The 16,077-nt window shown below is 44.1% G+C and overlaps 1 protein-coding gene across 3 annotated transcripts in view; it reads left to right on the forward strand.

Moving 5' to 3' along the window:
* The window catches only part of LOC122569103 (discoidin domain-containing receptor 2-like), a 129,922-nt gene that overhangs the window by 33,757 nt on the left and 80,088 nt on the right, over positions 1-16,077 (forward strand). For 2 of the 3 annotated variants that reach the window (XM_043729632.1, XM_043729631.1), the window contains exon 2: positions 6,353-6,400. The exons of the other annotated variant lie outside the window; for it this stretch is intronic. The gene's annotated coding sequence lies outside the window, so the exon portion shown is untranslated. The remainder of the gene's footprint in view (positions 1-6,352; positions 6,401-16,077) is intronic. 3 annotated transcript variants of the gene reach the window in all.

Genomic DNA, 16,077 nt, shown 5'->3' on the forward strand with positions numbered 1-16,077 from the left:
CGTTTAGTAGAACGTCAAGAGGTTCCTTATACGCAGAATGTTTCAGTTATTACGATCAAAAAGGGGACGATTTTATGTGCAACAGATAACGATAAGGAATAACGATAACGAAATAACTGCACGTACAGAGCAAATTTTTTCCAGTTTAATGCTTTCTTTTAGAAAAGATCTGCTTTGGAATTCCGTGAGTACACGTGCCTGGATAACACCTACTTGAAATTAAAGTTTCTCCGGAACGAAAGATCGTATGAAAAAATTGTATTCCACGTCGCCGATTTGTTTTTTCATGTAGAATCATCCTCTTTTCGATTGTATCGCGATAACTAGGGCAACGTGTACAGTGCACAGAATGGTATAGGAAACATTCGAGTAGATTGAATCTCAAAAGCGAGCGGTCCTTTTTATCGACACGCAAAGTGTTTGGCAGGTGTATATTTGTTATTATTGTTTCGAAGTCGTTCTCTCGTTGGAGAACACGAAGGGACAAAGGACCCTCGAAGCCCCTTCTAGCCCGGTTAAAATATTGTTTCACCTCCGTGAACACGACGACTCCGACGACGCCTTGGTTGTTTCCCGTTTTTTCAAATTGAATCGCGTCAGTCCATTCTCCCGACTGCACACATACGTAACACGTAGCTGCAGGAGAGAGAAACGGGATTGTGTAAAGAAGAACAGGAGAAGAAGGGAGAGAAAAGAAATGGAGAGAGGCAAGGCTTCGGTGAACAAACAGCTAGAATTCGATTTGTCGATTCGTACGTTCGAAAATCGAGCAGTCGTTCGGGCGATAAAACGGAGAACGGATGCCTTTCTCTCTTGAGGAGCTGCTCGAGAGAGAAGGCGGCGGGGAGGAGGAGAAGAAAATGGCAGAAAACCCTGTAACTCACCTGACGTTGAAGATTAGTGGCGATCCCTGGGAAATCAATACTTTAAACTTTCATGTCCGTGTGCTAGGGTTTCTAGGGCCTCCGGAATACGTTCGTTCCATGCGAGTTGGCAACATTCTCTCTTTGTAAGATGCGATCTCGAAATTCGTGTATAACATAGTAACAAGCATTAGATGGTTACAGGATCGGGTTTCAAGTTGGTTACAATGTTATTTATACGAGCGTCCAATTTTTAAGGCACACGGTATATTATCGCGCGATGAAGTCATCCCGAGTAGGTGACCCTTTAATTCTATTGAACGGTGAAACTTTTTGCGAACACGCGAAACAATAGAATGAACCACGTCCGGAGAAACTTATAGGTGATAATCAGCTACGAATATAAATTTTAGTAATATAGAATTTATGTATTAGATTAGAGCTAACAATATGTAGATAGTTCACTTGATTAGAATAATTGGCGAATCTCTCCGTTCTACAATTTACTTTCGTTTATAAATTCGCAATGCGGTTTCGCTTCGCTTACCAGAAACACGAATTCCACGAGTGGACAATTCACTCGATCGTATAGTATAAATAATATCGTATCAATTATATCTTCATCTACGAAATCGAAGATTGTGTGAAAATACACTTCAGTACTAGCACATTCGCTTGAACAACGGAAACGGCAAATTTTCCAAATTCTCGCTCGATCTGCGAATAAAATCTTCAGAATCGACCAGCTCGCATCTATTCCGCGATATCAAACGAAATCAACGAATTCGTATCTCCACCCACGTGCCACTGTCACGTGTGTAACACGTTCGAGCTACGTATTCCGATGCAACGTTTCGCAGACGGCGGAGTCGTTCGACACGTAGAAAAATTGGCTGGTTCGTGTGAAACTAGACGGTGAAACGGCCACGGGTAGAGTTGAACGACGGGGTGTGCGTTTTTCGGTACGTGCTCCGCGCGTCGTGCTCGATAATAAAGGGGGTGAGCGGGTGGATGAATAAGGAACAGCAAGAAAGGGTGAATAAGGAAAGTCGAGGAAGGGTGTGTAACGCGAAGGAAGAAAAGGGGCGCGACTCGTTTCGCGCGAAGTTTCAGCTATCACGCGGTGGAATTTATTCTCGTTTCTGGCTCGCTCACCGTGGCCCCCCTCAACCTGTGGCTCGGCTGGCCTGTTTACGATTTATATTTTCGTGCCGCGCGTCGATGACAAACGCCGGCAAAGTCTGCGTTATCCGACGACGAGCGAAAAGAGAATCGGCGTAAACGGACAATAGGCAACGCCGTAATAGACAACGATTTGACACGTGGCGAATTAATTTAGAAAACGTGTTCATTTTTCTGGCAAATTTAATTGCTATGATTTTTCTATGTTTTTAACATTAACGCTTTATGCACACGTACGTACGATCGCGTATGATTTTTTACACCTGTCAGAGAAAATCATAATTCACGAAATAGCAGAAGCGAAAGCTACGCGTTTTTGTACATTATTAAGCTTCGTTCACAGTGAGTGACATTTACTCATTGTTAGAGGCATTACTCGGTGACAAGTGGGCCGTATTCGACGTTTCAGATTTCAACGATAACATTCATACATTATATCCTATACAGAAATATTTTGCGATTTAATCTCAACTGTTTATTCAACGAAGCATACCTTGCAGGTTGTATTCGATCTCTATCATTATTTTATAATACTATTACTTTTGTTCTGCCGTATTATTTGCCTGACAATAGCAAATGGTATTATCCAGAACGTGTTCAGTAAAAAAATACACCCATCCTACGATCATTAGCAAACTCAGGAACAAAAACACCCATTCTTCGCCTCATTATCCTTTCTCCAATTTTATCCTCGAACGTAACCGCACCGAAAAATCGTACGCGATACACGCTGCGTAAATTTCCGCGCCACTTTCTATCCGTATTTCGTATGTGTCGTGTCCAGTCGCGATTTTCGACATTCGGAACAAACGAGAAAAGAATCCTCGGTTAACGAGCGGTCGCGATAAATAGCGACCGGTCGCAAACCAGCCGAAAATGAATCGCTGAGCAATCGGCTACGGGCCTTGCTGGAGGGAAGGACAAAGGCGTGTTGCAGTCGCGTTGGCACAATGACCACGTGGCCATTAATAACGATCAAGCCGTGATCCGTGCCCGTCGCCGAAATCGTGACGCATTGTAACCGTTCGCCGTAGCTGCCGCGACAAGAGAAACGCTCGATCCGCGTTTGCAGAAGCGGCTCGATCCTTCCTTTAACCCTTTCACGACGGATTTAACGCGTCTGTACGAGAAACGGGGACAGGAACAAGCGATCTCTCGAGGCTGTCGTAAAGCGAGGGATTCGAAATGGTGGGAAGCGTTCGCCGGTTTTTGTTCGACGATTTATTCGCTGACAGCGGTCCGTATTTCCAGCCACGCGATCCTCCGCGTCTGCAGGAGATCGCGCGGAGAAATCTCTGTCACGTGGACCCGTAAATCTGTCCGAAATCGCTTGGTACGTCTTAGTTGAGCGCTGATCGGTAGTTGAAATAGTTGAGACGAAAGCTTGTAAAATTGTAATTATTGATTCCATTGGTATACTTACGTTTTCACATTAAACGTCGTGTATAGCTGACCGGCAGATTTCCTGACGCGTGACTGTGAATGCTAATGGATTAATATTACAAAGACCAGCAGCGTTATTTGAATCAATTGATTAATTAGCAGAATTATTTTCGTTAACAGGTATAATTATACAATTAAAGTTAAAAGAAAGCATTATCTGGATTTCTAGGAATAAATGGACTGGAAAGAAAGTGATGAAGTATTTCTTGTATTTTATTGAAAATAATAACAGACATGACAAGGGCGTACTTAAGAGGGATATCAGAAAAGGAAACTAGTATTTCTAGTATCGAATAAAAACGGAAGGACAAATTTAAATTGGAAGTAGAGATTGTAAATTTCTACCTACCTGCTTGTCAACGGTTGTCATTAAGGTGTATCCACGCGAGCGATAATCATAGAACGCAAAACTTTCGTGTTCGAAGGTTTGATCTAAGTGCAGACTATACTTGCAGTCGTAGGCTGAAGACAGTAACTTCTATTTGGTAGCTACTTTTTCATCGAGTTAGAGAGATTCGCGTTTTCCTCCGGTGGCTGGACTACGTAATAAGTAGTCCGGGCGACATGGACGGCGCGGCAAACGAGAAACGCGAGTTTTATGCGAGTTGAGAGGCATTCAGAAAGCACCGTGTGTGTCTTGAATTATACGACTACACGTGGCTACGGTCGTATACGCGATGGCCGCGAGCACCTCGTTAAACCTTTCGCTGTTGCGCATAAATACGCTCGTTGCACGCTACTTGTTTTTCAGATCGGGTAAATACGTTGATTATATTGCCGGTGCCACGAATAACGTATCAATTTCCCTCTTGCCGGTACACGTACGCGTCCAAGGAATTCGTTCGTGCCTCGAATCCGACGTTTCGAGCACTGTCAATGCCCGATCTCTCAGCGCGCACTTTTTTTTTCGATCCGACTAACGAACGAAAATTACTACCGGTACACGAGCGATTAGTGTAGCGTAATCGCTCTTAACTGGCGTCCAGTACGCCTACTCGATTCGCATAAATTAACCGTTCTTTAACACCATAGTTCCGACTCGCAAGTAAAAATCAAAGACCTGAAAAGTATTTAAGTCGACAGCAATTCGTCATGCGCGACTTGTAATCGTTTCGCTTGACGATCTATTAATTTCGCGAAAATTATCCTTAACGCGAATTCTGTGTTTCGAGTTACGGTTCAGGTAGCGCAGTAACGTACGCAATAAACGACAACGCATGTATTATACGACACGTACGCGTGCTAAATTGCTGAATTACTTCACTCATGCGACAAAACTATACTACTTAGTTACAACGTAGTTAGTGACACACCACTTGCTCTACTTCGAGAAGATGCGTTACACTTATCCACCATTGACCATTATGTCCGTCATTATATCGGCAGGGTCGTGAACCCTTTACGATATCGCAGCTAAGTAGTTCTTTGAAGCGACGTTGATAGGATCCTTTCATCGAAGGATATAATAAGATTTTAGTATCTCTGAAACATCGAACGTTGCACGCCACAATGTAGAATGGACGAATTGTCAAAGTCTAGAGTCAGCGACGAATGAAGGTATATCTCAGTTTAATTCTTTTGATTCGACGTGCCAATAGATAGATTGCCAAAGTATGGATATACATAGATTTTAATCATAACCATCGTCAATTCTATCAATGACTATAATAAATTTTCACGCATCTAATTCGCTATATCGGTTCCACTTTGCCTTCCTTACTTGTTGGTATTCTGAAATTGGATTTCTGAAATCCCTTCGATTTTTCTTATCACCGAGTAATTTACAATTTCTATTAAAAGAAGTAAAATACTCGTCCACAAGTATCCGCTCTAACAATAACTGTCGCTTACATCAATCGGTATCGCTACGTAATGCTTTAATTAAGAACCTCGCCACAGAACGTTACGCTTTTACAAAGATACGGCCGTATCTCTTCAAAGTGTCCGACGTTGTAGTAGAGCCCGAAGCGTACAAGCAGAAACGGCTAATAGAATCGTATGTGAAGGGGAGGGAAGAAACGCGTAGGAGGAGGCGGGGTAAATCGGATTTCCCGCGAAATTCCATTTTTATCCGTCAGCCGTTTTCCCCGTTATTGCGGCGAAGGAGGTAGGCAGCAGCTTGGCCGGAGGTTCGGCTTCGAAGTCGTGGTGTAGGCGTTCCAACTGGCTCTCTTGGAACGCCTAAAGCGTCGGCAGCAACGCTAGAAGGACTATTATGCCCATCTGCCGGCATAACGAGGCGTAATTGAAATCTCTCGTATATACGAACGTACGGTCAGGCTTTCTCACGTTAGAGCCACAATTAGCTTTATTGTCGCGTCTGCTTGACGGGGACATCTCTCTAAACGCGGCGCGACGGTATTGCTCGACGACCAACGACGTTCACGAAGACACAGGCGCCGCTCTTCCTGGTAGGAGGACAGCTGATTGCTCGGTGTCACGATGATTCTCTCTTCCCCCGTTGCGTCCTGTTGTTATCAGTCTCCAAGCTGACCCATCGCGAAATCCGATGCCAACGAGAATTGCGAGAAAACGAGACTCATAGGAGCGTGCGTTGGTGTAGCGTGCCACTTAGACCTCCCCTCTTCGCAATACGCGGAATTATTGAGACGCACCGACCTTACGATAGCGCGGCTTCCTTCCATGCCTGTTTTCATTCGCAAGACGATCGGGCAATGTTACGCCGTAATTGAATATTTTTCGAGGGTTGGTTAATATCGGTAGGAGGCGGCGATGACGAAACAGACGCTACCGTCAGGTAATATTAGCAGGATAGATTTAAACGTATTTTCTAAATGGAAGATTGTATGGAATCGAATGGAGATTAAAGGAGATTAAAACGAGTTTATAATTTTCTGTTACAGGTTTCAGGAAGTTGCAGTTTAGAATTTTTAAACTCTTCGCATTTAGGGGTGAGATATTTTATAATTTCACTTATTTGAATTTATATTAATATTAATTTCTATAAATATTAATCTATGGATTAAATACCTCGTATGTTTGTTTTTCAATATTTAAGATTGAACGTTGTTTCGCGTAAATGAAAGTTCAAATGCGTTTTACTCGAAGATTCCGACTATTAGCAGAGTAGATTGTTTAAGGAGAAATGGAAGTGAGACATAAATACAGTGTCTGGAGTTTAAGAAAGATCAAGGTGCTCATGTTTGCTAATTTATGTCTCTATTGTGTTGATCAAAAATTCAAACAACTGTCTTTGATTTCTATCGCGTGTCATCTTCTCTTCTCAGAACCGAATGATGTATCTCGCCCTAGGTGGCCGACAAGTCCCAGCACGTTGCATCAGCGTCATCGACATCGCGAGATATCTCGTCCATAGATAAGAGAATTTACACTCTCCTTCCTTACGCAACAAAGACGTAAATTATAACGAAAGAATGAGATACTATCTAACAATTCGATCGATCCAGTACGAAACGCAGAACCCTTTCACTAAGGGGGTGAAACCAGTCCGGGAGCTTGTTAATTATTACCAACAGCTATCGGACATCTGTTCCGAATCATAACTCTGGCGATAATTAAACGTGAAACTTTCAGATCGCCGTTGCGATCGTTTATACTAAAAAATACTTTGATCTACGAGGGATAAGAAAAGTGGTTCGGTGTCGTGTAACGGTATTTTTCCGTGTTGCACGAGGGGGGCGAGTTGTCGTATTGTCGTATCGAGAAAGTGTCTCTCGTTAAGGCTTATCGAAAGGCGGCCACCACGCGAGAAAACGAGAATCACGCGTGTATACGCATTCGTACTTCCTAGGGACCAGTGATTGGTTTATATCGATACGCATCGGCCGACACGTCCGCGTCAGGACGACAATAATCTCGTTAAGAGAGGAGTACGTAGAGGTGGCCCTAGCCCTGGGGAAATAAACGACACCGGAGCCCACGATAATTTCGTCACCAAGGAACGTGGCTCGGGAGCCACGTTCGCCGAGTTCCTTCCTAACCTAACTTTCACGGGCGCAGATGGACCTACGAGGAATCTAAAAAAGACCCGGTTCCCAGTTCTCGCCGGCTCGCGTCGTCCTCGAATCTCGTTACACGCTCGTAAATTTGATCCCACGATAATGTAGTCATCGACGACACGGAATGGTTGTTCGTTATGAAAAATGACTCGGATTCGAAACTCGGAGGTCGAGTTAGTATTTCCAAGATCGGTAAACCGCTGGTTTTTACGCTGAATTAAATACGGCGGTTAGTCGCTCAGGCTTTTAGTAGTTGATTTATGCGGATGTTAACATAGTCATTAGCGTTCGTTGATGTCCGGTTGTAAGAAATGATTATGCATCAACTGGATTGGTTACTTCCTCGGGATACGGCCTGGAGAATGGTTATGTATTATAATTTATGAATACGAGACACGCGAAATTTTTGAATGTTTAACTCGTCGCGAGGAGCGGTAGGAGGATGTCTTAGTTTACATAAGTAACAAGATAGTAGTAGGTCCATCTATTAATCTTGTAATATATTTTAGTCGATGACTGTTTCGTACGTGGATGGAAAGTAATAAATTTGAATAACTACACGATTAGTTTTCAACGACAACTATTTTATCTACTTATTTGAAAAAAACAGAACACCAACGTTATCTGATTTCGCAACAAAATAGTTCACTGTTACTATCGCCATCTATGCGGAGGATTACAAATTCTCCAAAACTTAGATCGTTCCAAACGTTCTTCGAAATAAGAATTTCATTGTGAACCTAACTCAATAAAGAGAAACTTGCGAAATTCGATCCGTGTAAATTCCACGGTCCCTGGAAACGATCTCCTTGCAGAGCGAGGCGTTTCCAGGTGAACGGGAGTTAGATCGTTGGTATCATTAGCCGTAGTCTTCGTGCAGCCTTCTTGCCGCGAATAACTGAACAGGGACATTAGGCACGTAGGTAGTTCGCGTGCTACCTAATGTAGGATCTTGATCTGGTACTAGAATAGATCGACGGGGAAGAATGTTCTTCCGAGAGAGGTGAGTCGCCCGCGGAATGTTAACCAGACGTCGTAACTTGCGTTTATCGGTTCTCGATGTTATTAGTTCCGCCCCGTGGTACTCGGAGAGCCATTCAGCAGAGGCGCTCGTTCCTCCGTTCGCTATATATCCACTCCTTTTAATTGTTTACCCGTGGTCCCAGTAAATTAAACTTCACCGAGCACGATCGATACCATACTCGCGCGCAACTACCAAGGGCGAAGGTAAGAGGAGCCGAGGAGCTGACACAGGCCAAGTCGTCGCGTGCGACGAGATTTCAATCGCGTTCAAGATTCCTTTAAGTTCTTCCTTGAAATCGCAAAGTACATATCACGACCGAGATCGTACGAGCTATAACGGTACAGAAGATACGCTATTGTCGAGGTCGTCAGAATTCTATTACAGGGTCAGGATCGACATCGAAGTCTCTTCTCTTTGTCTTTCCGTTGGCACGGTTTACCCCAAAAATCGTCGATTCACAGCGCGAACTCAATCACGTTCGACTTTCTATAGATAGATACTTCTTCGAATTCGTGAAGCGTAACAGCCTTCGAACTGGGGAAGATTCCAGTTTCATTTGTTACGTCTGTCTGACGAGCCGACGAGCGTCAAGACGATCACGAGGAATTCTATCGAACACGTTGAACGCGTTCCAAAATCCGTATCGAGTCATCGTTCCGATTACGAGCAACGCTATACTCAAGATCCATCAACCAAAGTACCATTTAGCGAGTCTATGTAACGAACCATGGCAAACGTGAAAGCGTGCTTAAAACCCGTGTAAAAGCAGATCGAGTTAAATAGCTTTATCGAGGTGCGTTAAAACAAGCCTTCTCGGAGGATCGATCGGCTTGGCTCCTGGTCGTTGCAGACCAATTACAGTCGAAAGTCATTACCGGCGGGGGGTTGAATTTTTCCGCCGATCCAGGGACCAGTATCTCTTCGACGTAATATCCGTCAGGGACGAGTTCCGTATTTCAGGACGGATCGTTGGAACCGCGTTCAACGTCCATCGTTTCGTAATTAATACCCTCGCGCCGTGGCACGTTGACGGCTCGTTTTAACGCTCTGTCGAGCTTCCCGTTAAAATATAGACGAGCCTTCGACTGTGTTTCGAAGCTGACTCTTCTCTCATTTTCTCCATCTCTGTCTATCTGTGCCGGTGTCCCTTTCTCTCAATGCCAGAGCCGCGGCTTCCGTTCGATTCTCTCGTTCCTCTCTCTGGTCGCCATTCCACCGTGTACTCTTTCGTTTTACGCTAGCCGGCTCATCGATCAATCCGGAATGATGCCGCGCGTTTATACACCTGCGCTACCTGGTCCGCTTGATTGATGATATAAAGGTGTAAACGGTTCGTTGTCGATCGACCTCTCGAAACGCACATCGATGCGAGCCAATCTGCACGCCAGACGCGTACACTCGACCGTTTCCTCTTCGACATGCGCGAACCAGCTTGGAGCTTGTTCGTGTCGCAAACAGATTGGACTGAGCTTTCTTTCGACACTGCTCTTGCCTTTGTACATGTATATAGAACTGTGTCCCGATTAAATGTAGAAGAGTTATATAAGTCGAAGGAAGATGTGTCAAATGAAAGCTGTGGAGTATCAAGAGGAGTGTAGGGTATATCTTGTCGGAATTTAATTAACTTTGCAATGCTGTTAAACAGTTCTGAGAAGATCACGATTAAATTTTCAAATAACTTATAGCGTAGAATAACGAATTCTTCTGGAAATTCATATATCTGAGAATATATGTAAAAGGGTAGAATCTTGTTGGAGAATTATTTTACCTATCAAGTATTATAGAAAGCACTATACTTTGAATATTTTACATATTTTTTCATATTCAGTGCAGTTTTGCGCTTTCAAGTTCCCCATAAATGCATATAAGTCACAGCTAATTTATATACATGTTTCGTGTACATGTCTACGTATATACGCGTTTTGTTGCATATTCGCATAACTGATATCGAAACATTGTCAAAGCGCTATTCATTTGCACACCCTCAATGCTGATATATTGCGAGCTAGTTAGAACGGACATCTTATATATACATACTAGTTTATATTCGCAGGACGCGTATACGCCATAGGGAACGAATGTCCGTAGTAACCGGTCGAAACGCTACTGACCCGTTTCCTATTCTAATTTCGAACGCCTATGCGCGCCACTGAACGGCAGTGGATCGACATACGGAATCATTTTCGTCAGAAAATACAATAAAACGAGATATTTATTGTTCGTTCGTTCGACTGGTCTGCGTAGTCGTAACGAACGATTCGACGATGAAGTGACTTTTTTCCTCGCAAGTAATGTGTCTACGATTGGTCCAGCCAGCAACTCGACACTGGCATAAACTCCATGGTCTATTTAGAATCAGTGATCGCCACACGTCCTGGTTAAATAGCGATCAATTACCGAACCGACGTATAGTGTCCTACACTCGTAGAGCTGTCAGGAACACAATGTTCCTTGTAGGAAACACTTTCCTTCATGATCAGACAAATACGCTGGTCAGGCTGTTCTCGTGGCACTTTTTCAGACGATGTTACAATGGAACGTCTACTTGGAATATAGAAAACGGTACAGGAGATGTGTTATGCTCTAATAATGCACAGCCATAGGAGTGAAAAACTCACGGTTCTGTTCAGATCGCAGATCTTTACGACTGATTTATAAAAGCACTGTACGAATTATTACAACAGAAGTGCTCTAGTGCTCTGGTAGTATTTGGCTATTTTCACCCACAAAAAGGATAGATATAGTACACCTTATAATCGCACGACTTTGATTCAATTCCTTAAAACGTGAAAATCTCTCAATCATTTCAGCTACGGTTACATAAACGTAGTAGTTATATAAACTCGTAACACAGCCAGTCAGTCCATCGAATGATCATCCAAATCTTGAGTTAACGATACCGAACAAGATTCATAGCTCATACAGCAACGAACTAGGCTGGTCACAGGTTGGTTAGACGTTCTCGAGGAATCTCGATTTCGCCGCTAACAGGATTCTTACTTTATCAGTAGGAGCCGTGGCTGATTAGTCTCGCAGAAGGAAGCGGGAGTAATTTCAAGTCCGGGTGGCGCAGCTGAACCCGGCAGCCAGGATAGCTATGACAAGACGAGAGTTTACACGCTAGACGGGAGTAATTACATCCAAGTTTCGGGGGCTGGCCTCTCTCTCTTTAATTCGTCCCATCTACCTTATCCTGTCTTTCTCGTTCTCGTTGAATCGTTTCTCTCTCTCTCTCTCTCTCTCTCTCTCTCTCTTCCACCGTCATATATTCGTCCTTGTCTCTCTATCCGTTGCCGTTTCCGTGGTTCATCTCGGTCTCTTCGCGCTGTCTCTCGACTTGCCTGGATGCAACCGCTGCAGCTCTCCTCCGCGGCTACAGATAATGCCCGCGTGCGGTATCAAGACGGATGCCGAGAGGAACGAGATGCGGAGGATTAATCAGCCAAAGACGTTGCCCTCCGCGAATTTCGCGGCTGTCTCGATGGCTGTCGGAGACGAAAGGTGGCTCGTATCTAGCTGATGGATAGACACGGCTAACGAATCGAAATGGAAGATGGAAGTATCCGTGTGTAATGATTTTTTCTTTTTTGTTTGGAATTTTCACGCGGATCTAACCATCGCGATACTAACCATCGCCGTCAGGTGATCATTCCTGCAAAAGGATATTGATAGCATCCGTGAAAATAAGGAAGCGGTAGATGGTTAATATACGGCAGGAAATTAATCCTGATGGAGGTGCGAGCAATTTGTTTTATAGGAGATACATAATACGGATAGGGGATACGGTTTGATCCATTCATCTCGGCCGCCATCTTCGATGGATTTACGATTAGAAACAGGATAGAAATTACCTATAAAATCAGTTGGCACGAGCTTCGTGTGTTTGGAATAGATGTAATTTACTGGTTTTAAGGTCGATGATATTAGGATTGCAGATATATGTATGGGTATCATATATCTTATGGGAAATACAAACAAAAATTCGATCATAAGTGAATTTCTTTTATAAGCATATTTGTAATCATCCAAATAGATAAATAAATAACTTGGTATAATGGCTTTGCGAAGGAACCTTGGAACGAATGTAATTTACTGATTTTAAGGTAGCTTGATATTAGGTTTAAGGATACGCGGTTGTTATGTGTATTTTTCAGGGCGCACGAAAACAAATATCGAATCATAAGCGAATATCTTTTGACAGCACATTTGAAATCATCCATATAAATAAATAAATAACTCGATGTAATGGTAAGTCGGCTATAGTTGACTCACGTACAAAGGGCAAAAAGGGATAACCTCATAGCAAGAACGAAGCAGGGGGTGTCATATAAATTCGCAGGAGGATTTTTCCCGCTACGATGCCTGATTTATGACTCGATTTAGCTGTTATAATAAGGAGGTACCAAGGAGCCAATAAGGAAACGTAAATCAATAGCCGTTTGATGGTTTAATGGATCGTTTCGAATCTGTGGCTGCCAGCATACGCTACGTTTCTCGCCGTAATTATAGTTGATCCATTTTCCGGCACTCCACTTTTCATTCTCGCCTGCCTCGTATTGTCGAACTCCTAAATGCCTTCTGGTAAAATCGTAACACGTACTTCGTCGTTCTTCAATTCATTTTATTTCTTCGTTCGATCGTCCATGGTGAATCAATCATAGTTCGACTTGGGGATAGACTCGTGACGAGTACGTTAACCGAGACCATATGTTATAATTTATGGAAGCTCGATACATCTTCGAAGGCAGAGAGAAAACGCATTTCTCTCGTGGGACAGCCACCGTAAGGCGGAAGACGAGAGATTCGTAATAAATAATAAGTCACCGACAGAATGGTGGCGACTCTCGCGCGAGATGATGAATGAACGACGGGATGCATTCCAGCGCAATGATACCGCGGCCGCTATCATTAATCTTCCCGGTGTATTGTGTATCTGAACAACGTTTACCATCCTGCCGAGCATCGATTTCCCCTTTGATACACCTGTGTCACAACTCTCTGTGATACGTAAACGCGACTCGAAGAGGAAGAAAATTCGCTGGACAGGGATAAATAAGAAAAAGTATAGAGAAGAGAATAAAAGAAAAAGAAGAAAGGGAGAAAGAGAGAGAGAGAGAGAGAGAGAGAGAGAGAGAGGGAGAGACACAGAACGCTCTAAACCATTTCTCTTTTACGCGGTACGATCCACACGCCGCAGACTGTGCTCGTCAACTAGATTGCGACACAATGTTCCATTCGCCGAGGCGATTCGTTCGGCAGCCACGAAATCCTTGGCCGCGTTGAAACCCGAATTCAGAGGCGAATAATTGCGCCGGAAGAATGCGGCTAACGAGGCGGCGTCCCGTTCCAACGGGAACGCAAACTTCATTTCCGTTCATTCCGCGTCTCTAAGTAATACTCTGTTTTTTATTATCCGTGGAAAATTGAGTTTCCCTTTTCTCCCGCTCCCTGTCTCGCTCACCACGCGGACGAAAACGGGGAATTGCGAGGAGAGAGAGCGTGCGGCTCGGGGGATGAAACGGTCGCACGGAATGATGGAGAAAGCGAAGAGGAAAGGGGCAGAAGGGGTTTGAGGCTGAAGGTGGTCCAGCTAGATGGACTTTGTCTCCTTCGATTTTCTCTTTGCGCGCGAGCCTTAACACCTCCTTTCGAACTTTTCGTCAGCGCAATTCTATCCCCGCACGAGGTAATGAGATTTCTTGGGGCGCGAACACAGCCACTCCGTAATAAGAATTGTTCGTCCAAGTGCCGCACAATAAAAGGGCTGGCTCCTCTCACCGGGCGCGCAGGAGAACCTGCTTCCAGGGAGAACGCCTCGCTGCGAATTCTCGAGAAAGAGACAAAATAGTTGTCACGAGAAGCGAGAGAACGCATTCGAGCGCACCGTGGTGGATATAGTCAGTGGTAGGTGACAGGGGTAGGGACAGAGGGGATGGATCCACGCGATCGAGGAAGAATTGTCTTCTACATTACGTGTGGACTCATGAGGGGTGGAAATGATTTATAAACAGGACAACTGGAAATGCCACGAATGGCTTCATGCAGACTCGTCGCGATCCTCGTAACTTCCAATTAGTCTCCATGGTTTCGAGCATATTCGGTAACTTCCACAGACTAAATACATAGTGTGTTACTATAAGTACGCGTCACTCGCAAGTACTACACTTGGCAAGTATAAAATCCAACTTTTTAATCGTTCGCAGGTAAAAGTTCACTTTTGTTTAAGAGCGATGACAGAAGTCGTAATTAATCAGCAGAAGTGTTAATTTATCAAACGAATTCATAACGAAAGACATTGAAAAATATCTCAGATTTTTCAAATATTTCTGATGTTTTAGGAGATTAGAATATGAAAGACGCTGTCTGTCTACGAACAATGAAATATTATAGTTCTAATATAGGAAGAAGTTCAAAATATCGCTATCAAACTAGTAGACTCCTATTTCCTCATTCCACAATTCAAAATGTACAACGTTCCCCAATCGCGTCGTGGAGCATCCCATCAAGAAATATAATAACAAGTAAAATCGAAGGTACCAGATCGGTTTACCATGTAGAGAGACTTTACGAGTGGCAATTCGGCAACGGCGACAGGTTTCATAAAAAGAAACACAGGTGTTCAGGGCCGTGTGGCGAGGTGCAATCTGTGCCACCTGTCTTACCGTGGCAGGGGGAAGAGCAAAAGAATTCAGCGACGCGATTCGGCCGTGCACGAGAACCGAAAGCCACAAGGGGCCACAGAGAATACGGCCACGTCTCCGAGTCATTCTTCATTTCCGAGCCCCACCTTGTATTCTATCGTCGGCCCTCGGAGCAGCGGGAACGCGGCCGCCGCGCGCCGTTGCGATGCTCCTTCGCGAAGATGCCGTTCCAGACATCTGTTGCTCGCTCTCTTCTTCCCCGCAACAAGGCATTTGCATAATTATAATCTCGCCTCGGCCGTCTCGAAAACTCCAGCTCACGGACAAGGGCCCAGGCTACCAGACTTCTTCTCTGCATCCGTTTCTGGACCTGTTGTTGTTAGAAGAGAAGAGAAAAAAAGAAAGAAGAGGAATGGAAAGTGGAGGAGGTGGAGAAGGAAGAGGAAAGAACGAGTTGCTTCCGTTAACTAGACGGGCCATGACCGTGTCTTATTGAGGCAAAAACAATCTTGGCGCCGGCGAAGGGCAAGTGACGGGTTGGTTAAGTCAGCTTTACAGGAACACGGAACACGACCTTTGCATACGATCTCCTATTTAAACAAGAGTTCGTGTTATTCTGGGAAACGTTTGACTTTGCGTAAGATCAGCTCGTTTTAACCGAAGTTTCTTTCGAGAAAGTAAAGATTTGTACAGTAATACCTGTAGTTGGGAGTGACTGGCCATCCTCGTCAGTCCTTGAATCTAACGTGGTGGGATCCATTCAAAGAATCTGATCGGATTGATCTAACAATTGATCTGTCCAGATAAGTTTCCCAGATCAATTGGCGAAGCTAAATTCCACTTAAACAATTTTCTTACAAACTCCCCGAAGCAATTTTCACCTTAAAGGGATTCTTCTTTATCCCAAAATTGTTTACTCGCCGATCATCCGGTTGGAGGGAGAA

Source organism: Bombus pyrosoma, linkage group LG7 (genome assembly GCF_014825855.1).
Source record: "Bombus pyrosoma isolate SC7728 linkage group LG7, ASM1482585v1, whole genome shotgun sequence".
Taxonomy (NCBI): Eukaryota; Metazoa; Arthropoda; class Insecta; order Hymenoptera; family Apidae; genus Bombus; species Bombus pyrosoma.